At 55.2% G+C, this 15,497-nt stretch overlaps 1 protein-coding gene across 1 annotated transcript in view; it reads left to right on the forward strand.

Moving 5' to 3' along the window:
• CCDC85C (coiled-coil domain containing 85C) overlaps window positions 1-15,497 on the forward strand; it is a 62,572-nt gene that overhangs the window by 30,107 nt on the left and 16,968 nt on the right. The window lies entirely within an intron of this gene.

Raw genomic sequence — 15,497 nt, forward strand, 5'->3', positions numbered from 1 at the left:
AAGTGCAGCCGCTTGACTGCATGATCTGAGGCCAGAGGCCACCCAGAGAGGGCCAGTCTCCCCAGTGCCCTTCAAGGTGGCCGGTAGCTCCCTGCAGCAGCTGCCACTGCACTCACTGGTTGCTCAGTCGTCTAGAGAATCCATAGACAGGAGCCTGTCCCCCACTTGGTGGCCTACGCAGCCTGAGTGTCTTCCCCAGGCCCGTCCAGCGTGTCCCTCTTAAGTCTAAATCAGTCTGGGCTCTGTAAGGAATCTAATTTGCGTAGGCACCAAGGGGGCTTACTAGATCGAAACTTCGTTCCCGGGGTTCAAAGATGGACCCTGGAATATCTGCTACATCTCAGCTGCCTCCCCCCACCTAACTAGACTCTTTCCGCTACCCAGACCTTGTGCTAGAGAGCCTTGAAGATGTGCACAGTCCCCGGGGACACATAGATTGCAAGGTGACATAGCTAAAGAGCGCTGGGGTAGAGGGGAGACTTGCTGTGCCCTGGAGCCCGATCAGAGGCCTGCAGATGAGTGTAGCCCCTGCATGTGACACCTAGCTGCAGTGGCAGGGCCCCGCTGGGGCGTCAGTAGGGAATGCCCTGGCGATAGCGTGATCCTGGCTGTTCTCTGGCTTTCTACCGTGTGGAAGGAGAAGAGGATGCAGACCCAGAGAGAGCAGCAGCACAGGGGGCCCAAAGGTCTGACCGATCTACCTCCATCATATATGAACAACAGAAGTCTCCAATGGGAAGACAGATGCTATTTTCCATGGCCAATGGGAACATTGTCTGCCGAGGGCATTGGGTAATTTCTAGAACAACTGTAGAGGCATGGACCCTTTAATCTAGCAAGATCACTGCCTGGGACTTTCTTATGAGCAAACTGGGATCCCTGCAGAATGGTTGCTCACACAGGCTGCACGTGGGAAGCAGGCCTTGCAGACAGCTTAAAGGCCACTCACTGCCAGGCGACTGGTGTCTACCCTGCATGGGTCTTGGGGACCCAGGATCAGCTCAGCCCACCCTCTGGGAGTGTGCCACTTTGCAGGGGCCCCCTTGTCCATGGAGAGGCCTACCGGGGTTGCTGGCACACGGAGATAAGTGCGGGGGTGATTTATGTCTGCCGGCTGGTGAGTTCTGTACCGTTGGCTTCTGCCAGGCATTGTGGGAAGTGCGGTGCCTGGCATCTTCCTACCCACTCTCTCACCCTCCTTCTTTCCTCCTGGAGTCTCACAGACACACAGATCATGTAGTCTCACCCGGTAGTTCTGCCTGCTCCCCCTGAGGGCTGTACCTGCCCCAGTATTCCATTTGGCCAACCATGCTCAAACCTGCATGTGCTCCTGGGTTGAGGGAGCCGGAGGCCACAGGGCAGGGGTAGGATGTGCCGTGTGTGGCTTGGTCCGGTTCCCAGGCCTCCTGCCCACAGCCCTGCAGGGGCCGACAGCATGAGCGATTGGTTTGCAGGGGCTGCCCGCCACGCCGAGCCATCTGGCGGGGCTTTTGTTGACCACACAAAGGATGGATCTCAGCAGGGCAGGGGCAGGGGCCCAGGCCGAAGGAGTGGACAGAGGGGTGGGTGGAGGTGCCCAGCGCGCACCCTACCTGCACAGTCACCCACTTGCCCCTGCCACAGTTGAGGCTTTAGATGTGTTTTGTTGCTTCTTGGGCTGAGGGTGAAGAGGGAGGGTTGTCTCGCCGGTCTGCAGAACCTCCAGCTAGAACTCTGTAGGCCACTTGGTTCTGACCTGATTTATTACTCTGCTATGACTCAAGGGCAGCTTTATGTACTAGGTAATTAAGTGGCATTATAGAAGGGGTCGAGAGTAAGTGGCTGCTGTTTTAATAATTGAAATAAATGACCCCTTGACGGCCTTCCGGCTCGATACTGTCTCCCCTCAGTGCCAAGACCCTGGTGAAGCAGTGTGTACATACCTGTGTGTGCGCACGCGTGTATGTGTGTGAGTGTGCATACCTGAATGTACATAGGTGTGCATGTATGGATGCATGTGTGTTTACATGAGAGTGTTTTGTGGGAGCATGTCTTTGTGCACTCAAGGGTGTGTGTGCATATGCACTAGCATGTCCATGTGTGTTTAAGGTGTGTAAGGCGAAGAGCCTGAGCTGGCTCTGCTGTGGTTTCTTGCTTGTAGGAGAGTTCCAGGGCACACGTCTCTCAGGCAGAGGGCCTTGCTCTGCATAAACTTTTCCTGAGACCCGGCTGATTTCCAGGAGGTTTTAGGATATTGTTTCTCGCTGGGGCAGTCCTGATTCAAACTCTTACTCTGGCCCTGTGTGGGCTGTGCACGGTGCCTGGAACTGGGGTGTACTTCAGTTTGAGGGAACACTGCGTCACCTCATGGCTGCTGTCAGCCTAGCTGAGGGTTACAGTGTTGGGTTTGCAGCCTGGGCACTCCCTCTGGCCATGCCTATGTGACCAGCTAAGCACCTGCCCCATCCTGGGCCACAGTGATTTCTTCTGAAAATTGGAAAGGTCTGAGGTACCACTTAAGCCTTTGCTGTGCCTAACCACAGGACTTGGAGAGGGATGACTGGGCTGAGTGTCTTGCCTAGCCTGGCACAGCAGGTCCTCAGATGGTGTGTGTCACCACTTGTGAGGCCTGAGTGTGTCCTGGCTCTCCTCTCCTGGCTGCTGGAGCACCAACGTGCCTCTTTGTCCTGGTGTCTCTGATTCTAAGGCCATAAGGAGGCTCCTGAGGAGTGTGGGTACCTGGGCCCACCCGCCATTGGACAGGTGTGGGTCTCTGGGTTCTGTGATATGAACTCCCTCTGCGCTGTCTCTGCTGGCCCTGCATGTCTGCATATTTTTAAGCTGCCTAAATAGAGTACTGCCAGAGTTATTTGGTTGCCAGGGTAACTTACCCAAGCTTGCACCGTTCCAGCTCTTAGATCCAGACACACTTAATTCTGCCCATCACAACAGTGATGACCGTGGGAAGGTTGCCCTCAGGCAATCTTGTTTCATGAATGACTTCAGGGCTTGGAGTTGGTCGCTGGGCAGGGCTGGGACACAGCCCCCATCTTGATCCGTATACACCCCTTGTCTGGAGCACTAGGCCTCAGCTCTGCCCCTATGGGTGAAAGAGAAACACTCTTAAGTCTAGGAGAGGGGAGGGTCCAAGGCTGAGGGCCTGCCTCTGTCTGCCCCATCCTGTGGGATCCTGTGGGTAGGCTGAGGTGGAGGTGGCAGTAGGGACTTGGCCTACATATCCCTGAAGATACAGGTCCGATTGCCTCTCATGCTGCCTGGGGATCCTGGGGAAGGGGCTGGCCTTGCCTGGGCTGCTCTTTTGTGCATGGTTGGGGCTCAGGTTGACGGGGGAGAGGGCACAGGTTGGGATGGAAGTGAGATTCCCTCAGAGCCTCTGGGTGGGTCTTGTTTGATGAGGCAGGGCTCTCAGGGGTCCATCTAGCACAGGGGAGACTGGGATGCTGTGCCCTTTCTCCAGTTTCCTCTTTGAGTTTCCTTGACTCCAGAGTTCAGTCGTGTGCTGTTCAGCATCAGAGAGGAACCCCGGGAGCCAAACCATTGTGCACAGTGCCCGCTGGCTTCCATGCAGTGTGAGACAGGCTGAGTCTTACGGTGACCAATTGAGAGAGACATAATGGGGTCAGACTTCCTAGTCTTCAGGGGGGTGTGAGTTAAACCCTGGAGCCTCCCCCGCCGCCGGGCTGGGAAGGCAGGACCTGACTTGGGCTTCCTTTGTGTGCTGTTGACCACGGTGGGTGGCTGGCTGACTCCCCGTGGGCTTCTGGGGCCTGTGTCCTTGGCTACAAACTGGGAAGCTGAGGATGTTTATGAGGAAGTTGTTCAGGAGTTGTTAGTCCCACTCACATAATGTAGGTGGAAGCCTCACAGCCAGGGCCAGTAGGCCAGGATCAGCCTGGGCTAGCATAGAGGGTCTGCCCTCGCCTCATGTGGGCCTTTAGATGTGGTGCCAACTGATGTGATGAACTGTCCTTGGCAGGATTTGGACTATGTTGTCTTGGCAGGATGGGCTCTGGCCACCTGGAGAGAGGGACTATGCTGGCCGTGTCCCCGCTCCTTGTAAGTGCTTTGCCCCAGGCCCAGGGTAACTATTGGCCTGTTTGATACAGCTAGCTTCCCAGCGCACTGTGATGGGCAGTAAATATCCCGGAGGGAGGCCTGGCTTCTCCCCCTTGGTCTGGGGTTTCCTGTGACACTCAGGGAGGCCTGTCCCTTCTCTAGACTTAGGTTTCCATCCCAGGATCCCATGGGCTTGGCGTCCTGTCAGAGCTGTCTTGTTGATTCACTAAATTGCATGCTTGGTGGGGTTTTGTGATTGGCATCCCAGCAACTTTCTCAGCTCAGTGCCTGTCCTTGAGACCTTTCTTCAAGACACGCAGGCTGTTTCGCGTGCACAGAGTTCCACTGAGGCCCCCTGAGAGCACCACTCCCTCTCGGTCCTTGCTGGTGACATCGAAACCCCTTTTGGAAAGTGCTTGGAGTCACCTGCCAAGCATCTCTGAAGATCAGCTACTTTTCTTCACGTGTGTGTGTGTGTGTGTGTGTGTGTGTGTGTGTGTGTGTGTGTGCGCGCGCGCGCGTGTTCACATGTGCCGTGCAGAGCCTTGTCTGTCTCTTGGCCCAAGCAATCAAATGAGGTGCTGAGTTGATTATCCTTGCTGCCCTATGGTTCTGTCTTAGGTGGTCTTGTCAGCATTTGTCCATCTGGCCATCTGTTTTGTTTTGTTTGACCAAGCTGGCATGGAACTGGAGGAGATCCTCCTGTCTCAGCCTCCCTACACCTGACATCCTTGTGGCTGTTTTGCCACAAGACTAGTTATGAGTTTTGTTGTTCTTCTTGTTTTGTTTTATTTTATTTTGGGTTTTCGAGACAGGATTTCTCCGCGTAGCCTTGCCTGTCCTGGACTCACTCTGTAGACCAGGCTGACTTTGAACTCACTGAAACCCACCTGCCTCTACCTCCCGAGTGCTGGGATTAAAGGTGTGCACCAGGCTTGGAGACTAGGGAGATAGCTCAGTGGGTGACGTGCTGCTGTGTAAGTGTGAGGACCAGGGTTCAAATCCCAGCATCCACCTAAATGCCAGGTGGCCTTGCTGGTTCAGTGCTTTGGAGCCAGAGACCAGATCCCTGGAACAAGCTGGCTGGGTGGCTGGACCAGCTGGATCTACAAACTCTGGGTTCAAGTGAGAGGCTCTGCTCCCCTCTGTAAGGTGGAGCGTGAGCAGGGAAGACATCTAACCTGAACCTGTGGCCTCCACCTGCCCATGTGTGTGCATGTACACCTGCACACGCATGTGTGCCCACACATGCCGGAAGAAACAAGCGACTAGATTGATCCTCCTGCTTTCTCTCTGTGTTACTCTTCAGCTGTGTCACTTGGCCACAAGATTAGAGGGCGGGCCTTAGTGTCCCCTTCTGTATCAGCTCTGGGTTTTGGGTACTGTGTCCAACATTTGGGGCTCATGAGCGTAGGCAGCAGCTGGCTGAGTGAGTACACAGCAGTGTTCAGTGGTGGAGGGGCAGCAGGCAAAGAGTGTTTTTTTTTTAAGAGTTTTGAAGTGGGTGGTTTTTCACAAGAGAAACTTAGGGAAAGAAAAAAAAAAAAAGAAAAAGAAAAGAAAAGGCGCAACTCACACAGCCCAGGCTCATTGGAAAGAGTCCCTCAGGGTTGTTTTCTTGTGGTACAAGGGTGTGTCTGCTGCTACTGCCTGGTGTGTGCTTAGCATGGGCACCTCCTGTTCAGCCCCACCTCTCTGCCTAGCCCCAGAGGGACGTGGTAGAGAGCTGGATACAGCTACTGCTTTTTTTTTTTCTCTCTCTCTCTTTCTTTGTGGGGGTGGGGGGAAAGCCCTGGCTTTATTTCCCTTAGAGCAGGTATCAGCAAGCACTCTGCCTCAGAGCCTGAGCCTGACCTCTGTGTGTTCCCTCAGCCTCCCCCAGACACTTGTGCAGGCTCTGATAGCTACTGAACGGGTAGTGGTGGTGGCAGCGCTGGATTCTCTCACTGCACGTTTAATTGTTGGCAGTCCCTAAGGAGACGGTGTTAATCAGCCCGCCATCGCCATGGCAGAGTGCAAGTCCAGAGAGCAAGGGTTTATTTTGGCCACTTAGGTATGAAGCAGGAAGCTGCTTCCATCACGGCACTAGGGAGCAGAGAGGAGAGGGTCACAGAGGAGGAGACTCAGGACAGGACACAGCTCCCAAGAGCACGCCGCTGGTGATCTTCTGTCCCCAACTAGATGCCTCCCTTTTGAGAAGATTCTGCAACTTCCCAATACTGTCCGCAAGTCTGCTAGTGGATTAGTCCATTGACTACAACAGAACCCTTATGGTCCAGTCACCTTTTCCCAGTGGGAAGCCAAACCTTCGATGAGAGATCCTTTACAGGGGCCAACTTTCTGTCTACACCAGAAATGGACTCCTTCAACCTCTCATTATCAGTATTGTTGTCCCTTGGGTGTGGACAAATGACTGGTCATGTGCCAGGGAGGCACAACAGACTCAAGGTCCAGATGTGTGTTCTCATAGGCTGTTGTGGGTCCTGGGTCCTGGGGTCCTGGGTCCTGGGTCCTGGGGCGCTTGCTCTTGCCCTGGCCATACTGTTCATTTGCTCCATGCACCTTGGACAAGTTGGTGGCCCCCTTTGGCAGGGGCCAGCTGCCAGCCAAGCCTGATGTTTTGTGTTCTCAGGCTCTGGGGCTCCCCTCTCAGGGCCTTGTGCCTTCCTCCCTGCTGGGTGTAGTGTAGGAGGTGGCTGTTACTTCTCAATTGCCGAGTGGTGACATAAAGGGCGGCTCCCTCACACCCTGCCTCTCCTGCTGGCCTCTCCTGGAGGACCAAGGCCTATTTGCTCTCCGTAGTAACCAAATATTGACCTCACCCTGGCACTGTTACTTGTCTAACCTTTGAGTCTGTTCTGGTTCGTATCTCCCTAAAGAAGCACAGCATTGTGGGCAAGTGCTGTGGTATACTGCCAGGGTGAACCATACCTACCCGTACCCACCCACGGATAGCCACCTGTGCTGGAGGGTTTTGGAAGCTGTCAGCTCCCTTGTTGATGCGGGGCTGTCCTGGGGCCGAGAGAGGGGAAGGGACCTACCCAGAAGCACACAGCAAGGTGGTGGCAGGACCAGGCCTTGACCACAACAGGGACTCTGTTTTGTGACTGTGGGCACTCGGGCACCCCCTTATAGTGGGATCTCAGGTATACCCCTCATTTTGCCGAGAGCCTGAGGTGGAGGATGTTTGACCCTAAGAAAGCCTGGAACCGTCGGAGACAAGGAGCTTTGAATCTGGGGACAGTGTTAACCAGAGTAGGGGGTGCCTTCTGTTGATGGAGGGAGGCTTCAGTAGGTAGCAGGGCTCCCGGCTCCCACTCTGTTCCTGTGCAGGCCCCCTGGGGTGGGAGAAGCTTAAAGCACAGAAAAACGAGGGCGGCCGGCTGTCCTCACTGCCACACGAGCCAGGATTTGGTGCTGGACACAGCCTTGGAAGCCTGAGATACGGCATGTTCAGTCCGTAGTCAGCAATCTTCCACATCAGTGGAGGACTCTCCCCTTCCGGGCAGGCGGGGGACGGTGGGTGCTGGGAGTGTGGCTCTACAGGGGCTCGTGTGCTGAAATGAACAGAGTCCTCTCTGGTAATGGAGGTGATGGCTGAGGGCAAGGCGAGTGCTTCAGGGACTGAGGCTCAGGCTAGTGCTGCTGCGGAGTTTACCTGGGAAGCAGCGAGCATCCTGCAGGAGTAGCTGGTAGGGGAGCCGGCTGCAGCAGACCTGGTGCATTCGTGCCATAGTTCAGAGAACGGAGAACTGGCCCTGTCTCTCTGGTCAGCCACACTCACCCAGAGTGCCAAACTAGAAGAGGCCAGGACCATGGTCCTGCTGCCTGGCTAGCCTCTAGGAGAGGACGGGCTGAGGGACACACTCCAAGGATGCTGCTCCTGGGTGGACCCTGCCCTCTCTATGGAGGCCATACTGAGACCACACACAGGGAATAAATGGTCCATTTGGGATTCGAATCCATAGCTTGTGCTGGTATAGATTTGGAGGAGATTATAGCCCCTTCCCTCCCCGTAGGGCTCTAGCCCCACGTTCCAGTCTCTCCGCCACCCCTCCAGCAACCTCATGTATGGACACTAGCTTCTTGCTTAGAGATGACGAGTCGCTGGCGCAAGGTCATATACCTGTGAGGTAAGATGAGCTCTTCTGTGACTAGAGAGCACCAGAAGCCATGCAGGAAGTGGAGGGTTTTCCAGGCCATGCCCAAAGCCAGAAGGTGACCTTTGAGGCCTGGGGACTTGCTGGGGGGAGGACCTTGGGGTCCAAAGGTTCTAACTACATTTCTGGGTGAAGCCCTCTGGTCGCTGAGAGAGCTGCCTGGCTAGGGATGGGACATAGGGCATCAGGAGTTCCCTGTGTCGATTTTCAGAGGCCTGTGGCATGCCAAGACTTGTTAGCTTAAAACAAACAAACCAAATATGTAAAATAAGCCAGGCATGGTGGCACACGCCTTTAATCCCAGCACTCGGGAGGCAGAGGCAGGTGGATCTTTATGAGTTTGAGGCCAGCCTGGTCTAAGAGTCCAGGACAGCCAAGGCTGAAGAAGCCAAGAGAAACCCTGTCTCGAAAAACCAAACCAACTAACCAGCCAACCAACCAACCAACCAACTAAAATGAAATAGTGAGCTCAGAGAACAAAATGGACATTTATCCCCATGGCACCTCTTGTGTATCACATTGCTAGCAGCAAGGCATGCTAGCCCCAAGTCTTTTCTTCCTAAGAAGCATGCTCCACGTGCAGAACAGAGCAGAGGGCAGCCTGTATGTCTCCTCTCCCATCCTCTGGCTCTTCCATCATGTCTTTCCTCCCAAAGAACCACTGCCTGGCCCTTTTCCTTCTTCTTCTTCTTTTTTTTTTTTAATTTATTTATTTATTACTATGTATACAGTGCCCTGCCTGCATATATATTTGCAGGACAGAGGAGGGCATCAGATCACATTATAGATGGTTGTGAGCCACCATGTGGTTGCTAGGAACTGAACTCAGGACCTCTGGAAGAGCAGTCAGTGCTCTTAACCGCCGAGCCATTTCTCCAGCCCGCGCTTTTCCTTCTTGTGCATGGCTTTTCACTCTTCCTGCCAGGCAGCTTGTCCATAAACAGTATCTGGCAGTGCTTCCCAGGGTTCCACAGTCTTACCTAAACGCCATCGCTAGGGTCCCTTGGAAATTTGCTCCCCACCACTCTTGTTTCTGAGATATATCCTTGTCAGATGTGTGACTCCCATGCGTTGATTTGGCCACTGTTTGTCTGGCCTCCCAGGGAGGTCATGCTGGCAGATGTCCCGTACCTGAGTCTTTGTCCACCTGTGTCTCAGTTTCTGGGAGGGCTGAGCCTTCCAGCCGCAGAAAGCCACCAGGTAACCTGTCCTTGTGGGCAGTCAGCGGCCTTCCTGATGCCCACTGTGGCTCATGGCTGCCATCGTCCTTTCCTCCTTTCTGTCCCTGTCAGTGACTGACAGGCTGTGTGGAGGAGGCTGCCTCCCTGACGGATGGGTAGCTGGGTGGCTTCCTGACCTTTCAGTTTCCTGTGGTGGCTCTCCCTTGCCATGTTTCTGTGGAGCTGAGGGATTCCATGTCTGTTGGCTACACCCTGAAGAGAGGGCTATACTTGCCTCTAGCCTGTGGCTACTTGGCTTCTCACTTTGGTGAAGTATCTGTTTTCATTTTTCATACAATTCATAGAGTCTGTGACTTTCTTGTTTTCCTCATTAAGAAATTATTTCCTCGGGGCTTGAGAGATGGCTCAGAGGTTAAGAGTACTGTTTGCTCTTCCAAAGGTCCTGAGTTCAATTCCCAGCAACCACATGGTCGCTCATGACCATCTGTAATGAGATCTGGCGGGCAGGTACACATGTAGACAGAATACTGTATAAATAATAAATACATTATAAAAAGAAATTATTTCCTCTTGAAATATAATAATAATAATAATAATAATAATAATAATAATAATAATAATAATAATATGGTTGGGGGTCACCACAACATGAGGAACAGTATTAAAGGGTTGTGGCATTAAGGAGGTTGCGAACCAGTGCTCAAGAACCTTCCTCACTCCCAATCTAATCCTGCCTGGAGCTGTGGACTTGCCTGATGGTGTTGAAATGGAGATCCCAGAGGGAAGAAGGGCTGTGATTAATGCAATCAAGCATAGGCACCCAGAGCCTGGGGTCACCTCAGAGTCTGAGTCTCCTTGTTTTGTAAAGACAATCCTGCTGACAGGCAGGAGGAGAGGGACGGGAAGAGGAATGGCTTCAAAGTTCCTTCTCACGCCCCAGTGGGTGGCCCAGAAGAGCCTCAAGCTTGGGGCGCAGTATGCATTCAGTGAAACTCGTGGAAAAAAACGAGTCTATTCTCAGTGCCCTTCTGGACACCAGAACTTTGCAGCAGCCGTCATGGCCTGTGGTATCCTGCACACCCAGTGGCAGGCTGTGGACAGTTAGGTGACGCTGCCCAGGCCTCCCGACCACCCTGGTGGCTGCTCCTTGCTGCACTTCATCCAGACATCTTGCTTTGCCCATAAACAATGCCTGAGCCTCTCAGGGCTCCAAAGTCAGCGAGCAAGCAACAAGGACCAACACAGCTTCCGAGCTCATGGGCACTGCCGCAGGTGCCCCGTACCCGTCAGGTAGATCCCACATCCCTGCACTTGCTCAGGCCGTGGTGTCAGTACACACCAGCCTCCTATGCGTTCCACCTTTTGTCTGCCCATCAGGGTTCTCCTTAGCTCAAGGCTCTTCTCCTTCCGGAAGTAGTCTCTGGCTTCCCAGTAGGCACGCTCCGCTTTGCCCCTTCTCCTGAGGCTGTACCTCTTTATAGACACAGTTGTCCTTGTCACTCATCCATCTATCTCCGCTCCCCATGCCCTCTCACCCCCTTACCCCCCCCCCCCCCAGAAGGGGATGCACTGCTCTGCTGGCCTTTGGCTCTCACTCTCTGACAGACAGTCTGCTCTGGAAGACAGAGTTCTGCCACCTACCTGGCAGGTCACTGAGGAACAGAGGGGCCAGAGCGAACCCACCTAGCCTTCCTATGGGGACTTGCTGGCTGTACCCTCACCACAGACTTGCTAGGACCCTTCTGCATTCCAGAGGCCTCCCCCCCCCACCTCCCCCTGCAGAGGCCGTCCAACACGTCCTTGCTCTCCCCTAGTGATGGGGAGCTCAGTCCCTCTCTGGTAGGCCTTCTCAGTAGGCTTGTGTAAGCAGAGCACCCCGGGGCTTGCGAGGGAGCTGTGCAAGGGCTCTGGATGCAGGGGAGCATGGCACTCAGCAGCACCCAGACCGCTCTGACCTGGCACATGGGATGCTGGCCCAGGACCATCTGTCGTGGAGCAGGACGAGCACTGACTGCAGGAAGTGTGCTCAGGGTGTCCTCTGCTGCCATATGGAGCCCAGGCTGAGGAAGGCTGCCCCGAGAAGAGGAGGCCGGCATCTGCGCCCCGGTGTCTGCAGAAGGACCTAGCTACAACCTGCTCCCAGGGCCTTTGGCCACCTGTCTACCTCCTCGAGCCTCAGTCCCTTTATCTGTAAGCTGGGGCCGTCTGATGCTGATGAGGAATGGGGACTGGTGTTCTTGAGGGCTGTCGCCGACACTCCGAAAGCATACGCGGTCATTGTTGGTGCTTGCTTGAAAGGTCCTGTCTGATGGTGACCCTGGTGCTTGGAGCTTCTGTGGCTGGGGTCCCAAGAGCGCGGTGAGGAGGGCTTGGGGCCTGTTCTCATTGGCCTTGTCCTGCCTGCGGGACTCTGGCATTCCTTGGCTTTGTTGATGGGGATGGTGGCTCCCTGTGTAGCAGAGGGTTTGAAGGGGCCTGTGGGAAGAGTGCATTGGCACGTGCCGGGAGGGAAGCCTCGGTGAAAGGGTGGTTGCTTTGTGGTAACAGAGATTGGGGGTTCACCCCTACACCTGCCCTCTGTACTTTCCATGGCCCACTCTGGCAGTGTGTTGGAGTTTGTCCCAGCGCAAGATAGGTCGGGCTTTTCTTTGCAGGCATCCCCCTGCACACTTGTTAGTGCCGGGTGCATGTGGGGACTGTGTCTTCCCTGCGCAGGCAAGTTCCCTGGGAGGAAGAAAGGAGGGATTCATGAATGTGCTTCCAGGAAAACTGAGCTCTGAGTGGCCTTCCTCCTGCCAGGCTGAAAGGGAAGGGCTTGTGAATGACAGTTTCTAACAGTTTCTGAAAGCCCCGTGGAGAGGGCCGGGGGAACAGAAGCAGCACTATGTGCCTAGGTCGCCTGCTAATGCTCTGCCATGAGGCCTAGTTGTCCCCAGACCTTGCAGACAGTGACAAAGTCGGGGAAGCGAGATATTGGGACCTTGCTCAGAGGCAAGGGAGTTAGCGCTGGTGAGGAAACCCAGGGAGGAGGCTGCAGCTGAACTTCCAGCCTCCGCTTCCCATTTTCTCCTCAGCCTTAGCAGGCCCTGTTGGCACCCTGCCCATCTCCTCAGGCCCTCACAGCTTTCTGTGTGGGAGTGTCATGTAGCGCGCCTACCCCTTCCCCCTCTAGGTGGGCCGTTCCTGGTGCTCCCTCCTTGCCCCTCAGAGCCCTTGGTGCACGGGCTGACTTCACTGCCCTTTAACTGGCTTCTTCTGTCTCCTGCTTCTCTCCTTCCCCAGGCTTCCTGGGGTCACTCTCCTGTGCCCCCCTCCCCCCTTCAGTCCTTGACTTGATGACTATTTTGGAGACTCGGCTGGGTAAACAGTAGTGGGATGCTCCTGTCCTGGCTCCTCCTTCCTTAGGGTGCCAGTGCTGGGTCCCTTGACAGCCATTGCTCCTGAGAGCTCACTGTTGCTGTTGCTGACGTAGGAGCCCATGGCCTCAGAGCCAGGAGGAAGGAGAAGGCTGGAGAAGATGCTTCGCTGGCATCATCTTGCCGGGAGGGGGAAACCAGGCTATACGGGTCATGTGACCTAGCCTCTCCTTACAGGCTTTGAGCAGCCTGTGGCAGCTGGACCATGACCCTCCCAGAACTGGACTGCTGAGTGTGAAGAGGGCTGGGGTGGGTCCCGGAGAACACCTCAGCCAGCTCGTCACAGGCCTCTCGTGTGATCACTTCCTTCATTTTGCCTGCGAGCAGCTTAGCTGGGAAGTGCTGTTTCTCTCCCTTGTGGCCTAGCCCTCATTACTGCCAGGCCCTGGGATTAATTTAATTACCTGCTGGAGCCTGGGAGGCACCTGATGAGCTCACCAGTGAGTTTTAGGGCCAATGAGAAATGTGAGCCTCTTCTTAGAGAGGAGTGTCCAGCCCCTCCATTCTCCGCTTCTTCCTCTCTGCTCCTGACTCAGGGGGGGACCCAAAAGCCAGCCGCCTGGCTCTTAAAGAGAGTCTGGTTTGGGGGACTGGGTGGGGGTAGGGTCACACCAGAGAACTTAAAGTTGAGTTGACTGGTGGGTGTGCGCACATGCGCGTGTGGGTGTGTGCACACATGAGTGTGCATCTAACCCATTGCTGCACAAGTGGTGTCCCAGAAGACCACCCCTTGACAGGATGTAGGATACAGATGTCTAGGGAGTCCCATTTGAACCATTTTTGCCTGTGTGTAGAGTCAGTGTGGGAATTGCTCCCGGGCATTGACTGGCCTGTGAGTAAACTGAGGTGTCTTCAGCTGCAGCCTCTGTGGCTGGCCAGAGTCCTCATCAGGGCCTTGTGGGCAGGGCCTGAGGGGAGAGATGGGTGGAGTCCATGTCGTGGGTTATTCGAGTTACATCTCTTGTGCTTCCCTGAAGTGTGTGAGGGACCTAACCCTTGAATTCTTGGAAACCCAGGGCACTAGCTGTCTGTGGAGTTATGCGGCAGCGAGGCTGCGCCCCGAGGCAGCATTACTGCATTCGAGCCACCTTGTGCCCGGTACTGTTGTCATTCCTGAGGATGGCTTGGCCAGGCCTTACCAGGGAGCTGCCCTCCTCTCCTCTGTAAAGGCTCTGCATTCCTAAGAGGTGACTGAGGCAATGAGGAGGAAGGAGGCTCTGGGTTTTCTGTTCCTCAGCCCTGAGTGGGCTGGGCCTTGCTGCCTGCACCCCTGTTGCCACACCCTTTTCCTATCCTGGGCTGTAGTAGATGCTCTGCCAGGCCCTGTGGAGCTAGGCTGAGGGGGCAGGGGCGGGGCTCCTGAAGGTTCTTTGGGTACCTTCTGGAGAGCAGAGCGCTCTTTAGCAGGCAGGTCAGAGCCCACCTGTGTGGGCCCAGGGGGTCCTGGGGACTCAAGTTCCTGCTGGGCGGCAGTGGGCTCCACATCTGTTCCTTATTAGAGCCCGTGGATAGGGGTGGAAGAAAGGGGTAAGGCATCAACGTGAGACTGGGGGTGTGTGTGACAGGGGGAGGGGCTTCCCTGGGGTCAGGCTGGCCTCGCGCTGGAGTGGGTAGACGCCTCATTGCTCCCATGGCTGGCGTGGCATGCTTGTCCTGTCCACAACAGACCCCAAGGTTTTTCTCTCCCCCCAGCCCCAAGTCCCTTGAGGTGGATTCAGTAGCCAGCTTTGCTCAGAGTCTGCTGCCCCTGCCCTTTGAGGTTAGGGGTTAGAGTATGAAGCACCTGGGGCACACATTTTTGGGGAGTGGGGAGACTGGTAGTGACTCACTGAGCCGATGGGGAGAGTCCCAGCTGGCCACTTGGGCCTTGTGACCTCTAGCAAGAGGTGCAGTAGACTGACGGTCTTAACTGGGTGGCCGTGTGGCTAACTGTGAAGTGTCCCATCACTGCAGCCTCACGGGGTGCTTGGGACAGGTCCCGTAGTCCCCATTTTTTTCCTCCTTTTCTGAATTCTGTTCCCTGACTCCACTAAGTCAGGTGTCCCCCACTGCTTCCGGGCTGAAGATCACTGGTCTGCCACTCTGCTGTGCTGGGGAGGAAGACAGGGGCCACGGGCTTAGCCAGAGATGGGGGGGGGGCAGCAGAATGGGGGTGACGTGCAGTGAGATTCTTGTCTGCTTTACTGATGGGATTAAAAAACGGCAGGGTCAGTGTGGTGAGGGTCGGTTGACTTTATATCCTGTGATATGCTGTGGGGTTGTCTGGGCCCCGTGATTGGTGACCGAGGAACTCCCCACAGTCGTGCTTTTTGGGGTGGATGGAAGGAGTAGCGGGAGAGTGCAGCCAAGCCTAGGGCAGTGGCCGTTTCTCTTCTACTTTTGTTCCACTTGAGCCCTTAGCCTGGCACTGTTCGCATTCAGGGCAGGTGTCTCCCACTCAGTGGCCGTCCATATGTCAGTCATCTCTGGAAACACCCTCAGGCATGCTTGTTATCCATCTCCGAGGTGTCTCCCGCTCCCATGAAGCCGACTGCCCATGCCCATGGTCCTCAGTCCCCCCCCCCCCACTACAAAGCAGAGAGGGGCCTCCTGGACTTTTGGCCCCAGGGCAGGCCACCTCTGGCTGTAGATATTTATACCAACAACTGTAGGGCCTGAAGCTTCTTGGGATCAGAAGGAATCAC

The sequence above is a fragment of the Acomys minous genome (assembly GCF_964271855.1).
Source record: "Acomys minous genome assembly, chromosome: 8".
Lineage (NCBI taxonomy): Eukaryota > Metazoa > Chordata > Mammalia > Rodentia > Muridae > Acomys > Acomys minous.